Here is a 26,428-nt window from a genome sequence, read left to right as displayed (position 1 = left end):
AAGTCGTTGAATGTGGGGGCAAGTCTTGATGTGAATAATTTACTTATACTTCTGCGTTCTAATAATAAAATATCCAGATATTTGTGCATAAAGCACTATACATTACTTCATATCTGAAACTTCTGAACTTTTTTAAGGTGTTGTCATGATTTTTTCTTGTTGATTATCATGAGTTTTCATTTAGCCAACTAAGGTATCACTCAGTCCATCATGTTAACTTATTTTGGTATTTACGGTTGAAAAGCCGCCAGTTTGGAAACTAGTCACACTATAATGTTGTATATATAAAGCTTTGTCATTAAAAGTTTTAAAAATCTAAAATGTTTCTGTTGATGAGACTTAAATGAAAGTGATCAAATGAACAGCTTTGGCTGTGTGTCAGATCACCGGGAGAGCTAGTAAACAGAAAAAGAAAGCTATAACTAGCCATATGATACTCATCTGGGATTTCACCAACATTTTGTGTTGATTGTAAGTTTTTTAGACATTTTACTTATATTCTTCCTGTTTTCTGGGTTTTTAAAAAATTTCTCCTGCCACTTATTGTCCTGCTAGCTTAATTAATGAATACCGAACTATCTACTTCAAGTACTGTTTTTAGGAAGGTTTTATTTGCCTAGTTTCCTGTTACCCAGTGATACTGTTAGGCAAGATACTTTTCAGTGTGTATCTGTATAAAACAGTGTTTGATTTTTTTAAAAAAAATAACTTTAAAAAAAATTTCACATATAAATGAAATCACATGGTATTTATCTTTGACTTATTTCACTTAGCAAATACCATCTAGGTCCCTTCACCCCTGAAACTAATGTAACACTATATAAGAATTATACTTCAATTTAAAAGAAGAAAAACCTAGATTTGATTGCCAAATATTAAACGTACTGTCAGGGAGGTTATTATTTTTTAAATACATTGCCTTGAAAGGGCTATTAAGTAATAGATCTGTAGTCAGCTTATGTTGGAGTGTGTACATTGAATCACTTTGTGGAGTTTATGGAACAAACACCAGGTCTACAAAGTATTCTGCCTTCATTCTGATGTGCTTCTTTTCTGACCTTCCACCTCATCATTTACACTTTCCCACCACCTGACTGGACTGCAGTCATTTTCTCACCTTACAGACAAAGAATGACTTTGTAGCTAAAAAATTGGCATCCCCAATAATATTATCTTTAAATCTTATTATAACCTGTTTTTGTCAGCTGAGTTTAAAGATATTTGGGGGCAAGTATGTGTGTTCTTCTTCAGCAAATTTAAATATTGTATTTAAAACATTTTTTATTAGAATCTTAAAACACTTAAGCATTTTCTGAATCAGCTGAGTGGCAGTGTTACATTGGCATGCAGTTTTGGTTCCCCTGTTTGCACTTGATAGTTATATTGGCATTAAGCAATGCTAATTTAAGAGCTATGGAAAAATGAAATCGACAGTTGATGGACAAGTAAATCTTTACCTTAAGATTAGTATATCCATCAATTAAACACTCTATAAATGAGTGAAAAAACATGTTTGCCCCACTCTTCAGCCTCTGTTAATTCTGTAGTAATGGCCCTCCCCTTCTCCACTCACACACTCATAGACACCAAGGATTAGAGTTTGGAACTTGTGTAATGAGACATCATGAATTTTTTTTTTCTTAATTGGGGTTGAAGTTTTAGCCTGAGGAACATATTCTGCTGTCTTTGGCAGAACCGAATAGTTAAGACAGTGAGTTTTGTGACCAGATTGTTTAGGTTTGAATCTTGGTTCTGTCACTTAGCAGCTTTGTGACATTGGACAAATTACTTAATCTCTTTCTGCTGTATAAAAATGGAAGTAGTAATAAGGTGATAGTGAGGATTAATTTAGTTATAAGGTCCTTAGAACAGTGCTTTGGATCATAGTAAGTGATCAATTAATGTTAATGACTGTTCCTAATAAGTTTTGTCTTTACACTATTATAGTAGTGCCCCTTATTCACAGGTGGGGGTACATTCTAAGACCCCCAGTGGATGCCCAAAAATGCAGATAGTACTGAACCCTGTATATACTGTGCATTTTCCTATACATACATCTGATAAGTTTAATTTATAAATTAGGCACAGTAAGAGATTAACAGCAATAATTAGAACAATTATAACAATATATTGTTGTAAGTCATGTGAATGTGGTCTCTCATGTGAATGTGGTTTCTCTTGTAATATCTTATTATTACTGTACTCACGCTTGTGATGATATCAGATGGTAAAACGCCTGCATGAGATGAAGTGAGATGAATGATAGAGACTGTAACATTAGGCTCCTTCGACTTGATGATAAGTTAGGAAGATCATCTGCTTCCTGACTTAGGTTGACCCTGGGTAATTGAACACAGAAAGCAAAGCTGCAGATAAGGGGGGGAACAACTGTAATTGGATCGTTAGTGCATTTTATGTTTCAACTCTTAGTGTTGCATCAAGGTGGGGGGACTGCTACTGTGTTTCTAAGTTTTGAAAAGGAGAATACTTTGTACTTTTGTGACCTTTGCGTATCCCATATTCTCACTGCTTTTCTGTTCTCTTTCTCTGCTGGTTGGTGCATCTGTATTCTGTCTTGTCCACTTTGTTCTTAACCACAAGTAGAAGCAGTTTACACTTTCTTTTTATTTTTAATTTGTACTGTTGGCTACCAAAATAAAAAAAACTTACAGGTTATACATAATGCAAGAGAAACAATAAAATAAGACACCACAAAAATTTGGCCACAGATTGTATTTTTAGTTTTATTAAAATAACTACAGATGAACATATTTTAGGCATATCAAGTTAGTTTGAATGACTGTCATATGTTTGATATTATGGTATATGGAGTCTGTGAAGAATTTATGCACATATTTTTAATACACCAGGAGTGTCTCCTATAATTTTAATGTAAATCTACACATAATTGTTAACCAAGTCATTTTGGTTAATGCTATAGTTACTGTATTCATTGAGCTCTAAAAAATGTTAATGAAAGTAAAGTCAAATGGAAAGTGCTATCATTTGTTACTTGGCTATTTTGAGAAAGAACTTGACAAGCAGATGGAGACAAAAAGAAGTATTGATTTGATATTTCTTTGTACTAGGCTGATTTAGGTGTATTTCAGGTGTTTTCAAAGGAAAAGCCATTTGACTTTAAGCTTTTCTGCAGAGCTGTCAATTTTTGTAAAAGCTGAGAAAGCTAGAAAATCTTAATTTACTGGTTGCCTAAAATGTGATGGAAAATGCTGTTTGCTGATCTGCATCCTTCACTGGCTTGGTAAACTCAGTGAAGGCAAAGCATGTCTCTTTTATGGAGCAGCATTTCCCTGGTGCTTGATGAGTACCTGGCACAGAGTAGGATCTGGGGAAAAAAAAAATCTGAAGAAGGAATGAATGTTTAGGTAATAAATGAAAGGCATAGATGCCTCCCCCCATGTCCCCATAAAAAAGTTTGTAAATAGAGGAAATTATAAACCCTTTGTACTTTTAATTCTTTGGGCAAGATAAGCAGTACCATACTATTCCAAACTGCTGGTTTTAAGCAAGGGAGTGAAAATACCAGTTTAATTTTTATTCTGTTGGATTGGTAGTACTTCAGAGTTATTGATGGGCATAACAGCATTGATTTTTGTATATAAATACCCGGTGGAATGGTATTGGGTAAACTTCATGGAACCAGAGATCAGAAGCTGTAGTCAGACTTTATAAGAGACTGTGACCAAAGCTTGGAAAGCTTGTGTGTTTCAGCCAGTACTTATTTGGAGCCGGCCTACTATCCCTCTGTCTCTGATTACATATATGGTACCGTGGTGTCAGCAAGTGGAAACCAGCAGTTTTATGGATAGTTCTTTTTAATTTTCTTTTTTTTTCTTTTTAAAAAATTTATTTGAGAGAGAGAGAGGAATGTTCAGGAAGGGGGAATGGTGGGGGAGAGGGAGTGAGAAACTCAGACAGACTCTGGGCAGAATGTAGAGCCCGATCTCATGACCTAGAGATCAGACCTGAGCTGAAACCAAGAGTTGGATGCTCAACCGACTGCGCCACCCAGCTGCCTCTTTATGGAGAGTTCTTCTGATTCATAGAGTGCGTACTTTGTATCAAGCATTATTCTAGGTATTTTACACACATTTGTTTTAGTTTTTTTTCCCATAACTTCTACTTGTAAGTTATTTTTTTATCATTTTATTTTTTTTACAGTATTATATTTTTTTAGTTTGTTTATATTTTTAAATATTTTTTATATTTTACATTTCTTATATTTATATATTTTTTACAGTATTCTATTAGTTTTAGGTGTACAATATAGTGATTCAGCAATTCCATACATCACCTGGTGCTCATCACAACAAATACACTCACTAATCCCCTTCACCTATTTAACCCAATCCCCACCCCTCTCCTCTTTTTTTTATGTCTAAATGATATTTCATTATATATACATACAACATCTTATTTTATCCGTTCATCAATCACTAGACCCTTGGGCTGCTTCCATATCTTGGGTATTGTAAATAATGCTGCTATAAACGTAAGGGGGCATGTATCTTTTTGAATTAGTGTTTTTATATTGTTTGGGTAATACCCATAGTGTGATTGCTGGATCCTGGTAGTTCTCTTTTTAACTTTCTGAGAAACCTCCTTACTGTTCTCCACAGTGGCTGCATCAGTTTGCATTCCCACTGACAATGCAAGAGGGTTCCTTTTTCTCCACATCCTTGGCAACACCTGTTGTTTCTTGTGTTAATTAATTTTAGCCATTCTGACAGGTGTGAGGTGATCTGAGTTTTATTATTCCTATTTTGTAGGTGAGGAAATTGAGCTTCAGGAGGTTGAGTAATGGGGCCAAAGGTCACATGCCAAAAAGTAGCAGTCCAGATTCAACCTACAACCTGTATTATATCCTGTGGTGTACTACTTCCTAGTTAAGAACTATTTCTGAGAGCGATAGCAACTTCAGGAATATTAGAACTTGAATATTGAGTAGTTTTAAACTTTGACTATGAAGTCAACACGAGTATATTTTGTGAAACTTGTCCGAAATTTTTAGCTTTTTCCTCAGAGATAATATATTTTGAAGTTTTTTTTTTATGTGTCATTCCCTGGATTGCCAGAAATCCTTCTTTAGGAAGGCTCAATCCCATTTTCTGATAGAAAACTATGTAGTTGAGCATATTAGAAATTCTAGAGAAGTAATTTTTGGAAAAGAAAATGATTTTTGGTAGTTTTTTCATTGATGTAGCAGAGGGCTAGAGGGGCCAGGTGGAGAGCTCTGGGAAAAATGTCTGCATGCTAGAGAGAATGGGTTCATCTTCAAAAAACAGAGATGGCAGTCAGCTGGTTTCCAGTGTAGCAGATGAATACATGGAAGTCATTAAAACAGATGAGTGTTTCACGCATAAATTAGATACTTGATAATATTGTGGAGTGATAGTTATTAAAGTGGTAAATGAAGTTCACCTTTGGGAGTCTTTGTGAGTGGTGTTGTAGGGGACAGTCTTGGGGATTTGTCTCTTCAACATCCATTAGCTCTTCTCTGAGAGCTCCCCTGTCATAAATAAGTGGGGACTAAGTATCCATGCTTGTGTTTCTGCTTCCCAGTCCCACCCCCCAGCCAGAAATGTTGATAAGTGAAATGTCTACAGTTGATCAAAGCCAGGTTAGTTAAATGTCCTATCTTCTGGAAATTTCCATTGAGGTTTAGTAATTTCACTTAGAGCTCTTTGCTTGAAATGAAGGGATGTGCACTTAAGGGATCAGATGGCCCTTCTAGGGCTGCTAATAACTATGGCCAGATGGTATCAACTGCTTTCACAATCTGTGCAATGTCTGATTCAGGCCATGCAATAACCTCAGAAGATAGTTTTACTCTTCTAACAGGATTGGAGACTTAAAGAGGTGATGTAACTTAATCCCGTCCCCCATTTCTAACTAATGACTGCAGTAAATATAAATGCAGATCTTGCTGAACATTCAAATTGAACTATGCAAATCATTCTCATCAGAATATCAGCTTTGAATTTAAAACCTGATCAATCTGTAATAAGTTTTTAATATTATTTTTATGAGGGTATACAGTGTTTTGTGGAACATGATTTGTGAAATGTTATTAGAGGGGCATATTGTATAATTGCAAACACATAGAATTTCATAACATTTTTACATCTTTTCATATACATTACAGATTTTTCTTAATTATCTCTTAAGTCCTATTCATTTCTTATGGTTAATATATATTTTAATTACTTAGTTAATATACATTTTTGGAAAGGTTTAAGAATACATACACTCTGAAAAAAAATTAAAGTCTCCACCTCTTCTGTCACTCTACCGCCTACCCCTGTTGACACTTTTGGCATGTCTTCTTACAGATTGTTCTTCATGCAGTTATATATATATATATTCACATGTGCTGTAGATCATGGATAATATTAGATATGATGCTTTATAATTTTTATAGCATTTTCTTCTGCAACTCTGTATCCTGTGTCAATTCACTAAATAATTGAGCTTTATAATGTCTTAAGACTTTGTGCTGTGCAATAGGGAGACACACTTATAAAGGGTGCTTCAAGGCAATACTGACAGCAATATGCAAAGATAAATTTGCGTGATTTTTTGGGGGGTTGCTTAGACTTCTTACGGAAGATGTTACTGCTGTCTCAACACTTTGAAAGAGATGGAATTAAATACAGTTATTTTTTGGTTAACATCCCAAAGTGGGTATGATAGACAGTGACATGACATCAGGTATAAGCATGGTTTAGACAACCAGTTTTAATGATCTTGTCCATATATACGATGGAATATTACTCAGCCATCAAGAAGAACGATTTCTCAACATTTGCTGCAACATGGATGGTCCTGGAGGAGATAATGCTAAGTGAAATAAGCAGAGAAAGACAATTATCATATGGTTTCACTCATTTATGGAACATAAGAAGTAGGAAGATCGGTAGGAGAAGAAAGGGAAGAAGAAAGGGGGGTAAACAGAAGGGGGAACGAACCATGAGAGACTGTGGACTCTGGTTGAATACTTAGCTTTCTGACATCCTTTAGCGTAGGTATAGTTTATTCTTTTAAACTTTTCATCATGGCTAATTTGTAAAAAATTTATTATGTTCAATTAGCCAACATATAGTACATCATTAGTTTTTGATGCAGTGTTCATTGATTCACCAGTTGCATACAACACCCAGTGCTCATCACATCATGTGCCCTCCTTAATACACATCATGGCTGATTTTAAGTAACAATAATCCATCACCCAGCATCAGCATTGCCTGTCTCCTTCCAAGTATGCTGTCACTCCTTCACGGCTCTTATTCCCTCTTCTGCATGCCATATGATTTGGGGAGCACATTCCAGACATAATTTCCTCTGTAAATATTTTATTATGTTTTTTTAAAATAACAGGGCTCTTTAATGCTATCATGTTTATGCTTTTTTTATCACCCCAAATTTTCTTTGTTATCAAATATCTAATCAGTGTTCATAGTTCCCCTCTTGTCTCATAAATGTGTTTTTAAAATACTTTGAATGGCATCCAAGTGAGAGCTGTATATACTACAGTTAATTGATAGATTGCCTAAGCCATTCCGTCCCTCAGCTCCATTTCTCCTTCTTACATTTTATTTGTCAAGGGACTGTGAGTTATTTATCCTAAATAATTACTGTGGATTTTGCTGATTGCATGGTGGTATTTAACAGTGATCTCTGTCCTCTATATTTTTTGGTAAGTGAGAAAGGTTTAATCAGATTTGGATCTCCTGCTCTCCCTTCCTTGTTTCCTTTCTTTTTTTCTTCTTTTTTCTTTTTTTTTTTTGAAGGAATATTTCACAAGTAGTGTGGTGATGGTGAGTTTTTTAGGCCTTTTATTTCAGTAGGAGTTGAAAAATGGTTATATCCTGTTTCTTTATTAATATTAGCTAGGTTTACCTTTTATAGGAAAGGCTAGATAAATGCTCACTTCTTTATTTACTAGTTTTAAAATAGTTGGTTCCTAGGAATCCTTCAAAGGTAAAGAATGAGGTTTTTTTGTTTCCTTTTTGAATATCATTATGAAGGCATATAAACTATTTTGATGTTTCAGTTCATTGCGATTAGTGTTTTTAATGATCGTGTTGTTTGGCCATTGGGGGCCTCATGTTCACTTCTAAGTCCTTCTGACAGTGCCCCAGTGGTTGGGGCTAGTAACTTTGCTTTCTAGTATGGTATGATAGTCCAGTGTTATCTTAGAAAATTTCCTCCCCAGACTTTTCTTTAAGAAATTAGCCATTTCTTTAAGGAGTCCTAGTTATTTTTAGTGAAAAATAGTAATAGAGATTGCATTCGGGACTAAAGTCATACTCATTATTTGTAGACCTTTTCAGGACAGAGCTAGGAGATACATACAAACATACATATACACATACACACATAAACACACATATTCAGGAATATATAGATGTATACAAGTTCATTCTCATTCAAAATCAGGGCTACAGTGTTTTATTTAATTGATCTTATATATCTATTTTCTTTCCCACTGAAAAATCCTGGTTTATAAAGACACAAAATAATGCCTCATTTGCTTTATTCTAAAATATATAAAAGTCTCAGAATAACAGTACAAACACTGCTATCAACAACATGGTCAGTGAAAACAATTTTTCCCCAGTTCATATTGTTTTTAGAGTATATCCCACTAGAGATTGAAATTCTTTTAAAACATTCAGTAATTTCCCAGTGTATAACAGGTACATCATTATATCGGTCCACATTTAAGCTCATTTGCACTTGCTTTTCTAATTTTAATAGTTTTCTTCAGTTATTTTTCTGTTACCTGTAAAATAGTTACATGGTTCAAAGTCACATCTTTAAGTAGGGAATTTTCAGAGAATCTGGCTCTTATCCCTATGTATTCCCGCTCCTTGCTATTGAGGTAAATTTTTTATATTCGTTTCCAGTTTATCCTTACACTTTTTTAAAAATAAACATTTGCATAAGTATGACAATTGTGTATGCCTATGTGTGTAATTTCTCACTTTTCATAGGTAGTTATATACCCATTACACTTTTCTACACCTTACTTTTTTTATTTGACCGTATATTGTTGAGATCACTTTGTGAGGGTATATTGAGACAGTCCTTTTAATGACTTTATTATATTCCATTGTGTGGATATACCATAAATTATTCCAACATTCCCCTATTAATGGGCATTTAGATTGCTTCTCGGTTTTTTTTTTTTAAGATTTATTTATTTTATTTTTTAAAAGATTTTATTTATTTGACAAGCAGGGGGAGCGGGAGAGGGAGAAGCAGGGTCCCTGAGCAAGGCTTGCTGAGCAAGGAGCCCAGTGTGGGGCTTAGTCCCAAGACCCTGTGATCATAACCTGAGCCAAAGACAGACGCTTAACCAACTGAGCCCCCCAGGCGCCCCTATTTATTTATTTTAGAGCGAGCTTGTGAGCATGAGTGGGGGAAGGGGCAGAGGGAGATGGAGAAAGAAGGCAGACTGAGGAGGCAGACTCCCTACTGAGCAAGGGGCCAGACATGGGGCTGTGTCCCAGGACCCTGAGATCATGACCTGAACTGAAATCAAGAGTTGGCCGCTTAACCGACTGAGCCACCCAGGCGGCCTTACTTCTAGCCTTTTGCTGTTACACATAGGGAGAGTGCTGTATTGAATAGCTTTTATATACATTTTTACATGGCCTCGTTAGTTTATCTTCAGGATAGAGTTCTAGAAGTGGTATTGCATTACTTAATTTTGCTAGCTAGTGCTGGATTTCTCTCCCTCTAGGGGTTGTTCTCATTTTGCATTACCACCAACAATGTATTAGAGTTCCAGTTTCCCAAAAGATTCACCAACAGTCTTAAACTTTTATATTTTATACAGGAAATTGAAATCTGTTAAAGGCACTTTTAAAGAATCTATTCTATATTTGTGTGTGTGTGTGTGTGTGTGTGAAAGGTCATTGCTATTATGAGCAATGCAACCATCTATGGTTTCCCAATTAGTCATTTCTTTGCAATATATTTCTTATGTTCCCATCCAACCCATTTATAAATAGTTATCAGACATAGTTGAAATAGTATAATTGGTCTTTTGGTACATTATAATTGTAACAAACTTCTGTTTGTGCCTAAGAAATTAATTACTATTTAAAATATTTTTAAGAGGAAAAGTACTGTGATTTTCTGTTAGTCTATATGGCCTTTCTCAGCTAGTGGTCCTCTTCTGAACCACAGAACATAAAAATTCTTCAGTTTTACCTAAAGTGATTCCTGACAAGTGTCATTATAGATGGGTTAGAAGAAAAGATAATTATATATAATTTGTGCCTTGGGCCCAGCATTAAGACTTGATTCTCTTGTGGAGTCCTTAGTTGGGAAAGGCCATTTATTCCCTGCAAGGAATGGTTTTTCTCTCCCTGCTTTATATCCCTGCCTTACTCCCCCCACTCACCCATCCCCTCTTATTGGTACCTTTGACTTGGTGCATTAGAAAGTAGGAACTTTTACAGATTCTCTCTTAATCTTACAAATCTTACAAATTGTATACTTACAAAGTTTCATGAATCTGATTTGAATAATATATTTAGCCATGAAAACAAATCAACTTGCTTTAGAAGAATGATTATGAAAATTACAGCATTATGTAATCTGGTTTGGAAGGAACCTCATTAAAGCCTTGAAGTCCAACCACCCTTGTGATATATAATTCTGTGATACTTTATTCCTATATTGCAAATGACTGTTACTCAAGTTTTGTTACTTCATAGTTAATTTAATGCTTTCTCAGCCAGCAGATATTTTTCAGCGCTTATGATTTTTGTCCTCAAGGAGATTTCAATGTTTTGACAATGAATGAGTACACAATGTGGTAAATGCTTCACTAGATGTTACACATTGTGCTATGGGAAGTCAAAAAAGTATGTAATGAGTTCTGTTGCAGATTGAAGGTTTTAGGAAAAGCTAAAGAGAATTGGACTGCACCAGGAATTTACAAGACAGTTGAGAAAGAATGGTATTCTGGATACCAGTAAGATCAACCTGTGTATTTTGTCACGTTAATACTTGGCCTGTTGCAGTGGAAGTTATGAGGTGTGGTGGAGAAGGCAGTGTAGATACTGGAGACAAAGCTGAGATCTGAGGATATAAGGACTTGAATACTAAACATTTTTTTTTTTTAATTTTGAAAGCAGTGCATTGGTGCTCATGTTTTTAAGGTAAGAAGTTATATGTTAATTGTTCTAAAAAAGATAACTGGGCAGTAATAGAAAGGATAGGTGGAAGGGAGAAGCATCCTAAGGCCAGAAACAAATGACCAAGTTTGTTAGAAAGTTCTTCCTTAAAAAAAAAAAAAAAAGAAAAAAGTTCTTCCTTGTGTTGAGATAAAATCAGTATCTTTGAAACTTAGATCCTCTGATCTTAAATCTATTTTGAAATCAAAACAAATGTAATCTCTTAAACCTTGGAGCCTTTGACATAATTTTATGGTAGTACTTATGTCTTACAAGTGTGCTGTTGTAGCTATAAACTAATTCCCTAGTAACTGTAGGCTTTTTTTTTTTTTTTTTTAATGTTACAGGATTTGGTCTTGAATTCAACCTCAAAACGATTGGTAGGTTTCTTTTTAGAAAGAAAGGGAGGCCTGCCTTTCTGAAGAGTTAAATTAGTGCTTTTCAAATAATCTGCCCTAAAAGACCATTACAGAACAATTCTAATCCATTGTAGACCAATCCTTTTGTAAATTACAATGAAATTATCAGATAAATAGAATTTGATAAAGACAAATTCAATCCTGTTTAAAACTTTTTATATCAACAGATAAAATTATCCAGTGGGAATGCTGTAAAAGTTTCTAAACACACCTGATTTCTTTACTTGCAGGCTGTACTTCCCAGCAGCACCAGCTTATGACTTGATCTGCTGCTTTACGGAACTATAAACTAGCTTCATCGTGTTCTCTTCCTTTCCACTTTGTTCTTCTCACTCTCTCAGTTTTGCTGTGTCTGCTTTTAAAATAAAATTCATTTTAGAATATTGACTTTATAGTTTTGTTTCTGATTACATGTTTATTATGGACTCAAGTGGCTTAGCCTTATTTTAAGATAGGAAAGTATAAAACAGTATTAAAAGTTAGATGTTTATTTCAGATTGGATAGTATCTCAAGACACTATTAGAGAATAGAGCCGCTGTTTTGCCATATTAATTGCTAAGAAAGATTGGCAGGATTTGAAATAAAAATTCTATTTAAGGTACAGTTATTAAAATTGATAAGGCACTCTTTGAGGAGTAAAAAGATGGATGCAATGAGAATGAACCTTTGTTTTCATTAGTAAAGTAGCACGTTAAGTAACCTGTAAAACTTAAGCTAATCACTTGCTGTAGATCTAATACCAGGATGAGTTAATTGTCCACGTCTAATGAAATGAGATATGAGTTTCAGTGAAAAGGGAGAGTCCATTTTATCACTAGATGCTGTTAATGAGCCTTTAAAATTAAGTCTTGATTGGATTGCAGTCAATTTAGTTAAAGAATATTTGAGCACCTTGTAGTCGTGGTATATATAACAGATTTTCTTTTCAGAGGATTCAGTCTATGTTGACAGAATTAGTAGTGGAACATTGCTTATGTGTATATCATTTATGTTGCATCAGTTGATATTCTTTTTCAAAATCCTTTATAACAAACTGATTGGAAAATTTTTTCTGTCATATTAACAGCAAATTATTCGGCAGTTTCTTAAGCCTAGTTAGCCATCCTGTTCTGTCCTACTAGTTTTAAAATTTTTCTATTTAACTCTAGTATGAGTGGTAATGATTCACAGAAATTACATTGTTACTCTTTTGATTTTAAAACATGGTAGCTTTTATGTATAATTGTTAACTCTTTTGCTTTTAAAGACAGGTATAATTGTTTTGTGGGGTTTTTGGGGGGGGGTATAAATTGTTCTACCAGGTCAATAACACAGCCTGTGGGGCCAGAAAATTAAAACTGAATATCAGATTATTGAAATAATTTTTATTTTGTGAATTATTTGTTACTTAGAAGAGAGTAAATAGAAATTATAGCAGATAGGCATGTTTTATAAAGGTGTTCATAAGTTTTTTAACATAAGGTTTTGCTGAATTCAAATACCTATAAGGTATTCTATATATAGAGGACTAATCATTTCATATTGAAAATGTTTTTAAGAATCTGATGTGAAGAAAGTTTTGTATAATTTCATCTTTGTAACTAATAAGATTAATTTCTGACTAGTAACTTGTGTTCATTTAAATTATGAGATTATGGAATGTTAAGAAACGAGTGAGTAACTGGAAGTATCCTTATACTTGAAGATGTATAATATGATCAAGCTGTTGAATAAAAGTGTTATAAGACATTTAAAATTTAGGGGCGCCTGGGTAGCACAGTCGTTAGGCGTCTGCCTTCGGCTCAGGGCGTGATCCCGGCATTCCAGGATCGAGTCCCACATCGGGCTCCTCCGCTGGGAGCCTGCTTCTTCCTCTCCCACTCCCCCTGCTTGTGTTCCCTCTCTCGCTGGCTGTCTATCTCTGTCAAATAAATAAATAAAAATCTTAAAAAAAAAAAAAAGGACATTTAAAATTTAAAAGAGTTCACAACTTTGACAGAAGTCACAAATAGTAAAAGCAAATGCTTAAGTTTATATCTATTACAAAATAATTTTTTTCTTGATAGTGAAAGCCTTTCATGTTTAGTATGGAAACTATTAGACAATTTCTTTTAAACCGTAAACTTTCCCATTTGGAGGCAAGTGTTACATTTATATGTCGATGCATATTTTAAGACCATATGTTTTTGTACACTGATATATTTCACTCAGTATCTGCCTATGCCAAACTCATGTACCTGTTAAAAACTAATTGTTTTTTTTACTGTGAAAATGTTGTGAAGAACATCTGCATGTATTATTAGGATGAATTTATAGAAGTATAATTGGTTGGTTGAAAACGTATTACCAAAATTGCCTTTTAAAGCTACTGTTTGAAATTATAAGCACTCTTGGGGCGCCTGAGTGGCTTAGTCCTTAAGCGTCTGCCTTTGGCTCAGGGCGTGATCCCGGCGTTCTATGATCGAGCGCCACATCAGGCTCCTCCGCTGGGAGCCTGCTTCTTCCTCTCCCACTCCCCCTGCTGTGTTCCCTCTCTCGCTGGCTGTCTCTCTCTGTCAAATAAATAAATAAAATCTTTAAAAAAAAATTATAAGCACTCTCAACAGGAAGTAAAAAAGTTTTTGTAATGAATCTTCTCTACGATTGGGATACCAGTTTTTTAGGGGGACAAAAATATACTTTGTATTGATTTGCATATTTGGTTAGCAAGGTTAAATCTGTTACTGTATATCTATTTGGACTTTAATATTGACTTTTGTATATAGCCTGTCATTGCTACCACCCCAAACCACTATTTTGTGTTTTCTTTTAATTATCACTTAGAAAAAAATGCAAGTTTATACCTGCATAAAAGTTTAAGGGTGGTACAATGAATCCTGTAGACGCTTTACCTAGATTTGCCATATTTATTAACATTTTGTACAACTTTGTGCACGAGTTTGTTCTCTTCCTTTGTTTACATATGTATATGTAGATGTATTCACTTACATACATACAGTTACTGTTCATTATTTTCTAATTGTGTACTCATGAATTCGTCTATTTGCTAAGATTTATTAGTAATTTCAAAATTAGTGCTCTTGGCCCTTTCACAGTTATTCACGGACGTGTGCTCAGAGAAGCAAAAAAAAAAAAAAAAAAAAAAAAAAGAGTCATCCAGTGCTCTTGTTCCAACTGAAGTCAAGTAAGGCAACACCAGTCTCTTGTTTTAGCTCTAATGCTGTGAATAAGTGTTCTTTTCACTGTCTGCCTAGTGCTATGTTTTTTGCATAGTTGCTTTTTGCTGGTGATTTTGATGTTAAAAATAACCCCGAAACAAATGACTGTCTAGTGTTTCTAAGCACAAGAAGGCTGTGACATGCCTTAGGAAGAAAAAACACATGTTAGTCTTCCTTCAGGAGTAAGTTACAGTGTTGTTGGCTGTGAGATCAATGTTAATGAATTAACGGTATATATTAAATATAGTGTCTTTTAAATATAAACATACACAAACATAAACACACATAAAACTGGATTACATATCCACTGATTGATGGAAATGTTGTGACCAGAGGCTCACAGTAGCATAATCCTATATTTCCCTTAGGAACAATGGTGTAGTATTCTCCAATTCAGTGTTCACAGGACTTCGTAGATCATAACTACCCGCAGTAATGAGAATTGATTCATGTCTGTGTGCACGCATGTGTGTGTATAAAATTAGTATTACCTTTTATTTGCTGAATCATTTGAGAGTTAAGTTGCAGATGCCCTGGCCCTTCATCCCTATCTTAGAGTGCAGTTCCTTAGAACAAGAACATCTGTTTACATCATCAAGGTCTCTTTCTTCACATCTAGCAGATTTAATACTGCTATAATATTATATGTTTTGATAGACATTCTAAACTCACATTTCTCCAATTTTCCATTCATTTCAATTCTTTCTGTCCCAGAAACCAGTTTGGATCACACATGACACTTATATCTCTAGATCTCTAATTTGAAACGGCTACTCAGCCTTTTATTGTCTTTCATTATTTGGGTTTGTTTCATTGTTTTCTCATGATTAGATTCACGCCATGCATTTTGGGCAGGAATATTTTAAAGTGTTGCCCTGTCCTCAGCACACTGCATTGGTTACACAGTGTTAGTTTGCCCCGTTTTGATGATAGTAACATTGATCATTTTGTTAAAATGATGTCGGTCATATTTCTTCACTATAGAGGTACTTTCCCCCCTTTTAAATTAATAACTAATCTAAGGGGAACACTTTGAAACTTTGTAAATATCGTGTTTTCAACAAGATTCTGCCCAGTAGTTGTAGCATTGGTTAATGAATCTTGCTCACATCCATTATTACTATAATAGTGTTTGCAAAATTGTTAGTTTTCTCTGTCATTTGCTTCATATTTATCAGTTGATGTTCAACTGTAATGAAGATACTTCCTATCATTTCTGATAGGTTAAGAATATATATATATATATATTTACCTGCATATGCTAGAAGACTTAGCATTTATTCATTAAAGCATACAGGAAATCAACTTATTTCAGATAACACTACAAGTAATAGATTCTCTGTGTCCTGAATCTAACTAGAATTGTCATAATTTGTCCCTCTCCTTTTGGTTTTCTAGATACATCCAAGGGTGGTGCTACTATTCAGGGAAGCTGGATGTTACAGAGTTCTGTTCCATTTAGACTAACAGCAGAAGCCATCACCCTCCACAACCACTGACCTTTAGATTTCTCATGTCTACCCTTTTAACTGTTTACCCTTTAGCTTCTTTAATCATGATCAGCTTTTTGTTTTTCACTGTCCACTGGCAAAGTTTCTTCTTTTCAGATAGTTCTAATTCCAAAGAGAAGGCATTTGTTTTCCTTATTTATGCTTAGATTCAGGTTGTGTCATCTCCCTACGAAAGTTTACATCTTTAGAGAGCTTCCTCTATATTATATTGGCTTTAGAATTTTTATCTCTCGGTTGGAATCTCCCCTGAATTCCAGCTTGCTTACTTAATAACATCTTGCCTGGTTTGGTGGACGTAGGAGTGAGTGGTGAATGTAATGCTCATTTGTTGGTGGTGGTGGAGGTGGAGGTGGTAGTGGTTTTAAGGCTGCCAACACACTGAGCAATTGCTAGATAGAGCTGCTGCTGTCTATCCTCAGTTCATGTGAATTAACCCATTAAATCCTCAGACAATCCTGTGAGGTAGCTGCTGTTTTTTATTCTAATCTTATCATTGAGAAAATGGCAGGTAGGGAAGTTAAGAACCTTCTCTTAACTGGCTAGTGAGTTGCTTAGTCAGGATTTGAACCTAGGCTGGTTTCAGTGCATGGGTTTGATTACTACATTGTGTGCTTCCTCAGTAGCCTTCCGATTTCCTTATGTCTTGTGTCTGCCTGCCTCCCTCTAGCAACCAGAGTGAAATTTTAAAATGGTCCTACAAGTGTATGTTCAGAGTCAGATCTTTTCTGTGGCTAAATAGGCCCACCGTGATCTTGTCCAGCTGCCTTCCAGGCTTCTCTTTTGTTTGCCATCTCTGTGACTGAGCGTCTTTCCATTCTGTCAACATAACATGCTAATGCTCTCGTTGTAGAGTTTGGTCTTGCTACACCCTCTGCCTGGAATACTCTTCCCCCAAAGCTGCGTAACCCCATCCCCATTTCATTTCAGATTTCGTTCAGTTTCACTTTTTCAGAGAGACCTTCCATAACCACTCTGCTCAACTATGGCAACCTCTGATGCTCCTCCACTTTCCTTTTATCCTTTTGCCTCCTGCATTTTGCTTCGTATCCATCATCACTCTTGAGATATTTTATGTGTTTATTATTATTTATCCCTCCTCCTAGGGGAGTGTGTTTGCTGTTCTTATGAGAACAGAGTGCTGTCTGTTTTGTTCACTTCATTCACCGTGCTGTCCTCAGTGGTAGAGCTGCTAAGTAACTTCCACATAGTTGGTACTCAGGAAATACGTTTTGAAGGAAGGAATCTTTTGCCTTTTAATTTTGCATAATGAAATTTTCACTCGGACAGTCCAGCTACATTTTTTTGTTGTTTTGGTGGATTCTGTCTTTAGGTTTGAAACTCAGCAGTTTTTACATTTCCCAGTAGTTCATATAGGTATTTGCTGTTTTCTATAATTGTTATGGTTTTATTTAATCAATTAAATCTTACATTCTGTTATAAGTTATTTCATTCTATAGGATAAAATTGGAAATTCCACTCTTCCTCAGTTATTTCTTTTTTTCCCAATTACTTTGCTTTTTAAAACAATTTTATTAACTTAAGAAATTTTAATTGCTTTTGATTAGCATAGTTTATTTTTTACAGTATGTGAAAAATGTGAAATTTAAATGTTTTGAAATTCTTTATTCAATAGCAAATCTTTTTAAAACTTTCTAAGGAATATTTTTGTGAAATGATTTAGTTTTTGGAGGAATTAACTTTGTGGTATAGGTCAGAATTTGCCCAATAAGATCTGTTTTGTCCAGCAAATAACACAATGAAGTCCATTATCTCCTTGGTATAATGTTATTTTCCCGTAATGATGTCAGTCCCATCTTCTCGCCTTCTAAAATGTCAAACCATTCATATTGCCCCTACATGTGTTTATTACATGCCTTTATCCACCTAGAATGTTCTTCCACCTTTCAAAATTTATTTAATAATTTAGAAGTATTTTGATTCCCTATTCTGGGCCAGACAAGAAATAGAGAGTTTTCCTGTATTCCCAGGGAGCCTGAGTTAGAGAGGAAGACCTAAAACAAACAGCTAAGTATAAGTGAACTAGACAATTTTAGATAGTGGTAAGTGTCATGAAGAGAATAACATCAGGTGAATACAGTACGTGTGATCAGGATGGAGTGCTTTCAGTGAGGGTGTGTGAAGCCTTTCATCAGGGTTGTGTGACATGGGAAGGCCTGAAGACTGAATGTTTCTGGGTAAAGTGAGAGCCCAGCCCAGTGCAAAGGCAGTCATACTGGAATGAGAAATTACACTGAGGAGTGGCAAGGCCAGGTTGGGGAGTAGGGGTGGTGAGAGGAGGAGGAGGTTGGAAAGAAATGGTGTCTGTCCAGATTTTTCCAGGTAGGCATGGGAACGAGTTGGGATTTTATGGAAGAGCAGTTGAAAGTCATTGGATAATTTCGAGCAGAGTGGCTTGATCTGATATATTTTTTAAAAGAATAGTCTCAAAGCAGTTAGAGATTGGTTTTAAAGCTTATAAATGTGTAGCGAGGTGGGTAAGAGTTGAAGCAAGGGGATTCGAGAGTAGGCTCTTGCGGGTGTTGAGGTGGGAGACAATGGTGGCGTGGACTGGGAACTTTTTTCCAGGTTCATTTTAATGCAGGCTGTGTTAGAGCACTTCAGCCTTCCCTAATCTTTCCTTGATGAACTTCCACAGTACTTATTCTCTAAAGATACAATGTAATATTTAATTTTACTATTCCTGTTTCCTTACCTAGGCTGCATTCTCCGAGAGCAGAGATTTATTTGTATTTCTGATTTCCTCAGTGAAGTGTGGACATAATTGTGCCCATTTAAAATTATGTTGTTCTTACCACAGAGTTTTTAGTTACCACTCTCCCGAATTTTTCAAAGTATAGAAGTTCAAACAGATAATACAGAAGAATCACTTGAAAATTTACTGAAATATAAATGACTGACATATGACTTAAGTTACACAAAAGAGAAAAAAAAGAAAAAGAAAGCCAGCAAGCACTTTATAAGTTAGTGGAGTAGGACTTGAGGTTAAGAAATGAAACTGAAATTTAAAACACAAAAGTAACATTAATTGGCAGAGTAGAGATATTATATTAAGTACATTTTGAAAGAACATCAGTGACCTTAATTAGGTTTTCAAGTCACACCCATAGACATAAGTAACAATTTTTGATCTTCTTAAAGTGCAAGTGTTTTTACCCACTCCCCTCCTCCAGAATGTATATGATTCTTCTCTACATGAAAATCTGCCTATAGCTTATAATGTAAACCCATAACGAAAGATAAAAAGAGTTTCTCAATCAAATGGTTGGAATACTTACTACTATTACTTCTAATATTTTATATTTTGTTAATAATAGGTGTCATTTAATAGAAAGTTTTAAATTGTGTATTTTAAAAAGTTTAAAGCAAATTACTTGAGAAGTTTTGAAGTAACCCTCAGTAGACAATGTGAATTTGGATGTATTCTTTCCTTTGGTCACTTACCGTGTCTCCCCACGTGGCACAAGCACATACACATGAACTGGGTTTTGCCGAGAGAGGTTTATTACAAGGATGTGTTTTAAATGTTTTTGACATTTAAAAAACCCAAGGCATTTGAGACAGAAATGTTTTTTAGACAATAGTTGTTTAATGAGCTGCTTGTATATACAGGAGAAGAGAATGGGCCTGATTACTCACAATCTGATGTTTGAAAAAGTATTTTTCCGGATCTTATACATTTGCATATCTAATTGCCATGTAATCAAAACTAAGTGAACTGTAGCTGCTTGAAACTCTGAAATGAAAAGCAATCATCTGTCCTGGGAGGAGGGGGAGCCCCCTTACATGCAAGCTAGCCTGAATATTAGCATTATAGTCTTCTTGTGTTTAATTATAGGTGTCTGACTGAGCAGTAAATGTATGCTTGTATAATAAAGAAGTGAATGTGACTCTGAAACACCAGCTCGGCTTTTTTGGTAACAGAGCATTGGCTTTGAGAGAAGTTAGTATCCATTGTGTATTTTGGCGATAAGGGATTGTGCCATAATGGCTGTTAATTACCTGCTTTGTTTGATAGGAAAGTAGTGGTTCCACATTTTTCTTCTTACTAGTGGCAGCACTCAATTAAAATGTGTATTAAGCAGCTATAATGCCCTGCTTTATCTATTGGGAAGACAGGAGGTAAAGAAAAGTATCTTGACTTTTTTCAGCTGTTTGTTGGGTAAATCCTTCGAAAATAGAAAATTGTTTACCCCAACGTGTGCCCTTTATACTTCCATAGATTTTAATATTGTATTTTACTATTTTTGCTACCTTGTAAAAGTGTTACTAAGAGACATATTATATTCTTAATATTCTTAAATGTCATTTGGAAGTTTTGTAGCTACTGACTACCAGAGAATTTTAGACTACTTAAAGCTCCTTTTAAGTTTTAAATCATCTGAACTTCTAAATCTAACACAAATTTAAAACTCTCTCTCTCTTTTTTAAGTTTTCTTACTGTCAAATAAGTTAATTACCTGTTAGTTTGGTATTACTTTACCATCCTAACTTGCATCTTGAATCTGTGTAATTTGAATATAATTAATAACCACTAAGGTCTGCTTAAAGAGATTACAGGTAATATATGTAAAGGATGTAAAGCATACATATTCTGTATGCTGTTTGACGCTGCTCTACTCAGTGCCAGTTCTTCTAATGTCGTTTGTCTCTGCAATATTTTTCTTTAAAAAAAAGTGTTCATAAATGTTATTATAGTAAATTGCCAATATGCATGTTTTTCTGTGCTCTGCCTGCTGACATACACTCAGCCAATGAATGCTAGTGTAGTGGATCACGCATTTCTCAGTCAGCATAATGCATCCTACCTGCAATACTGTCAGCCACTTGGGTGTTGTATATTGTATGTGGTTTACGCTGATCTCTCTGCCATTTCTTTTTTGTCCTTGAAATTGGTTTTGACCTACAATGGCTGATAAAAGATACACAAGTTATAGTTCTCGTTAGTCTACTGCATGAGAAAATAAGAGCTTTAATGAGAGTTTTGGGTATTTTCGGTATAAAAAACAGAGGCTAAGGGTCAGCAGGGATAAGTATGTGGTCTAGGAGAATTGAATTAATGAAGGATAGCTGGGAGAAATTGGATTTGGAAAATACTGAATCATTAATACTAGTCAAAATGGGAGAAGTAGAATACATTTAATTTACAGTGTTTTAATAAATACAGTGTATAAATTAAATTTAAAAGTGATGAATGTACTGTGCTATCACAGCCTATATAGAATTTAGGGCTCAGAGAAGATGTGTGTGTGTGTACACATATATATATGTTGTGTATATATATATGTGTGTGTATATATATATTATGTATATGTGTAAATATATGCTTATTGTGTATATATCTATGTGTGTGTGTATAAAACTTGAACATCTGAGCTCCTAAAATTTTATTTTATTTTTTTATTTTTATTTTTTTTTTAAGATTTTATTTATTTATTCGACAGAAATAGAGACAGCCAGCGAGAGAGGGAACACAAGCAGGGGGAGTGGGAGAGGAAGAAGCAGGCTCATAGCGGAAGAGCCTGATGTAGGGCTCGATCCCAGAACTCCGGGATCACGCCCTGAGCCGAAGGCAGACGCTTAACTGCTGTGCCACCCAGGCGCCCCCAAAAATTTTATTTTATTTTAAAGATTTTTTTTATTTATGAGAGAGAATGTGTGACTGGGGGGAGGGGCAGAAGGAGAGGGAGAAGCAGACTCCCTGCTGAGCAGGGAGCCCAACTCAGGACTGGATCCCAGGACCCTGAAATCATGACCTCAACCACCCAGATGCCCCTAAGCTCCTAAAATTTTAAAGAAAATAATTTTCAATCATTCCTGAAATATTTTATTTATATTACTTACTGTTAAGGTGTGGAAGTAGGGTAGAGATTACTGATATATAACAATTTCTTAAGTTTTACTTTGGAAATACACAGTGGGTTAAATAGAGATTATTTAATAGAATCCTAATCTTTGTGAATTTTTTGGAGGCAGTTGATAAATACTTCTATAACTTACTAAGCTTAAATATTTAAATCTAAAGTTGCTTTTTGATAATTTAAACTTTAATAAGAGAGCAGGTTCAGTCTGGGACCAACCAACATTATGAATGATAAAGATTCAGGGTTGGACACTACAAAATATTAAGCACTTAATGAAACTGTAACTATGATTTCTTTAAGAATTCTTGAAATTTTTGCCTTACAGTTTTTGTGCTTAAAAAAGAACTCCACTGTATTTTGAATCTAATAGAAAAATAATGATTATTCTATTTAGGGTGAACTTGAAATGTATATTGTTATCATTGTCATTTTAAATGTAACTTATACATGAATTCACTAATTTTCCCTTCTCTTTTAAAAAGCTTGATACTTCTGAATCCAAACACTTACTCTAAACTTCATTTGGAAAACACTGCTCATTTCTCTCCACCCTCTGAAAATTCTTTTGCCTAATTATTTGAGAAAAAACGTTTCGCATTTTAATAAACTTCATTAATTGAGATGAAGTTACCAGAGAGATGTCACTTTTTCTTGTGAAGTTTTCCCAATTTAAGTGACATTTTTGTTGTGGCATAATTAATATTCTTAAAGTGTTATTTTATAAAAATAAGTAATTGAAGGATTAGTTGGTAATATCTGAGTAATTGAGAGTTTTCTGGTTAAAAAATATTCCTGAATTTTGTGAAGGACATCTATAGCCACGGGAAATTTTATTGTGCAAATGAGGAAGAGTACCCTTTTAAATCACCTGGTTTGTGATCTTAACAGAGTTTCCAAGTGCCTAGTCTATGTTTTGGATCCTATTTGGATTTTTCAAATCCTTTTGTAAGTCTTCAACAATATAGTCAAATGAAGTTATTTGTTTTGTACTCCATCAATCCCATACTAATCTGTATTTCCATTCAGTCACCTAATATATGTTTGATTACAGAATGTTTTTCAGAGTGAGAACTTTGTCTTAATCATCTCTGGAACATGCACATTGCCTGCGGCACATCACAGATACTCAGGAATGCTTAATGTTTCCCTTAGTGTCTTGTATTCCAGTTATTAACTGGAGCTGTTCATCTCCACTGTTGAATTAATTTTCTATTTTCATATATAATTTTCTTCAGTACTGTGTTTTAAGATTTATATTGTCCGGTACTTGTGTTGGCTAATGTGTGTGAATTTTTTCCCCTGTGAACCAGAAACACACAGCTATCAGCAAGGACTAAAATGGAAGACTCACTCAGTTCTGGGATGATTAAGGGCTAGATGGACAGAAAATGGACTCTGAGCATGAGTAATGGGAATTGGAGCCAATTTCACAGAAGTAAACTGGGCTTTGGGGTGGGCTGTGTCATGTGTGAATAGAGACTAAATGCTGTGACTGCCACCTAGGAAATGTTTCTAGTGACAGGAGAAAGGAGAGAGTATTGTAACTATAACCAGGGCCAAGCTGTCTGCTGTTTCTGAATACCAGATTTTCGCCATCGAGTGCTTTGAAGTAAGAATTTGAGGGCTTCTGCTTCCAGTAATGCATGAATAAACGCCCGTCAGACTGACTCACCTGCAGAAAGCCACTCTAAAATATATGTATAATAGAAGGCTACCCCTTGTATTATACAAGGCTACTCCAAGGCACTGGGGAATGAATACAAACAATTTACAGGAGGGAAGCTTATATTGTGCCTGACTTTTTTAACCTGGGATCAAGCACAGTATGTGGCACTAATTCTAACCTAGGGGAAATCCCTATTGTTGGGAAAGGGGAATCCAGGAAGGAAAAGAGACAGGAAAAGAAATCTCCAAATCTTGCTGACCCCTGAATCACACACATGTAGAACAGACTTAAAGGATCTCAGCTAAAGGTCTGAACTAAGACCAGAGTTGGGACCCAAGAAATGAAGTTTGTAGTTCTGAATTGAATCAAGACAGTTGCCTAGTAAAGTAAAAATAGATCTTCAAAAGAAAAATAACAAAATCTAGAATCAGCATATAGTTAAGAATTAAAACTTGAAAATTACATTCTTGAAAGACAGTCAGTTGATCCCAGCATCCAGATGTTGAAACTAACAAGATGTGTATTTTAAAGTAGCTGTTACAATAATTCTCATAAAGTAAGACAAAATGCAAAAAGATAGAAAATCTCAGCAGAGAAATAGAAACAATAAAGAAGACCAAATGGGAATTGTAGAGCTGAAAATAGAGTATCTGAAATAAAAATTTACTGGGTGGATTTAACTGCTGAGGAAAGAGTATGCAGATTTGAATACAGAGCAGAGCAATAGAAACTTCTGTTGTAAATAACAGGGAGAGGAAAAAATCGAGATACGGGGAACAACATGTCAAATGGTCTGTCTAACGTGCAATTGGAGTTTCGTAAAGAAGAGCAAGCAAATGAAACAAAAATAACTGAAGAAATAACGGCAGAGGATTTCACAAACTTGTTGAAAGACATACATCTACAAATTCTTCAAGATGCTTATCATATAACAATCAGAATGAACACGAAGGAGGCCACATTGTAGCACACTAGAGCAAAACTGTTGGAAGCCTTAAAGCAGCAAGAGAAAACAGAGGAGCAATGATGCAGTTAATGGCTGATTTCTCAGAAAGTAGGGAGGCCAGAAATGAGTAAAATATCTTTTACACGCTAAAAGAAAAATACTGTGAACCCTGAATTCTGTAACCATTGAAAATATCTTTAACTGAAGATGAAATAAAGCCATTCGAAATACAAGAAAACTAAGAATTTGTTACCAGTGGACTGGCATAGTGAAAAAGCTGGAGACGAATTTTTCAGACTTATGATAAATGAGAACAGATAGAAAGTTGGTTATTTAGAAATGAACACCGATAATGGTAAATTCCTGGGTAAATTAGAAAAGACTTTTGTGGGGGAGGAATGGGTCTTTTTCCTTCTAGTTGCTTTATAATACACATAACTGTTTAAAGAGGAAAAAATAGCATCGTGCTGTGGAATTTTAAACTTTCATATGGGTAAACATGGACCTCATAGTGGTGGTTACAAAATTTGACATGTTGTGTGAAGTTGTAAAATGTTAATCATAAGCGGACCTTGAAAAGTTGAAGATTTATATTATAACCCTCAGAGCAGCCATTAAAAAACATAATGCAGAGGAGGATAGAAAAAAATACTCTAAAGAAAACTAAAGTGGACTTGTAAAAATATATTGAAATAGTTTCTTTTTTTTTTAATTGGGAAGGGAAGCAGAGGAACAAAAACAGAGGCTACTAATAGAAGCCAATAATAAAGTTGGTAGATGATCCAAACCTAATTTTATCAATAATTTTCATTAAATATCCGCAAAAAAACACCCCAATGAAAAGGCAGAGGTTGCCAAAATGGATAAAGAACTAAGGCACAGCTATAGACTATAAAGTGTATAGCTATTCTAAACTGTATAGTTTCTAGAAGAAAAATGTTGAATAGTAAGATAGAAATAGGTTGAAATTAAATAGGTGGAAAAAGATATAGCAAGAGGGTTGCCTGGGTGGCTCAGTTGGTTGAGTGTCCCAACTCTTGGATGCAGCTCGGGTTCTGATCTCATGGTTCCTGGGATTGAGCCCCACGTCAGGGTCCCTGCTTAGTGGAAGTCTGCTTGAACATTCTCTCTCTGCCCCTTCCCCTTCTCGCACACGTATATGCACATGCTCTCTCTCAAATAAATTAATAAATTAAAAAGATACAACAAGAAAACAATAAGGAGAAGGTTGGAGTGACTGTATTAATATCAGATAAAATAGATTTGAAGGGAAAACAGCTATCAGGTAAAGGGGATGTTTCATAATGAATAAAAAGTCATTTTATCAGAAAGACCTAAAAGTAATCATAAATGTTGATTGTTCATTCCCTTAATACAGTGCCACTTACTGTATGAAACAAGAGTTGACTAAAAGGCAGAATTAATAATTCCACAATCAAATTGAAATTTTACCTCTTTCATCAATTGATAGAATGAGACCAAAAATCATCCAAGACTTAGAAGATCTGAACATTATCACTAGCCACATTGATCTTAATGGTGTTTATAAAACATTACAGCTGACCACTGAGTGAACATGGTGCATTCACCAGT

At 35.0% G+C, this 26,428-nt stretch overlaps 1 protein-coding gene and 1 long non-coding RNA gene across 9 annotated transcripts in view; both read left to right on the top strand.

Moving 5' to 3' along the window:
* QKI (QKI, KH domain containing RNA binding) overlaps window positions 1-26,428 on the top strand; it is a 155,901-nt gene that overhangs the window by 60,390 nt on the left and 69,083 nt on the right. The gene's annotated exons all lie outside the window — the stretch shown is intronic.
* LOC130543561 (uncharacterized) lies at window positions 7-24,464 on the top strand. Its single transcript, XR_008959004.1, has 2 exons — window positions 7-11,198; window positions 11,863-24,464. It is a non-coding gene; the product is annotated as an uncharacterized LOC130543561 (long non-coding RNA).

This window comes from Ursus arctos, unplaced genomic scaffold, assembly GCF_023065955.2.
Source record: "Ursus arctos isolate Adak ecotype North America unplaced genomic scaffold, UrsArc2.0 scaffold_13, whole genome shotgun sequence".
In the NCBI taxonomy this organism is placed as follows: Eukaryota; Metazoa; Chordata; class Mammalia; order Carnivora; family Ursidae; genus Ursus; species Ursus arctos.
This window is presented reverse-complemented; position numbering and strand designations above follow the sequence as displayed.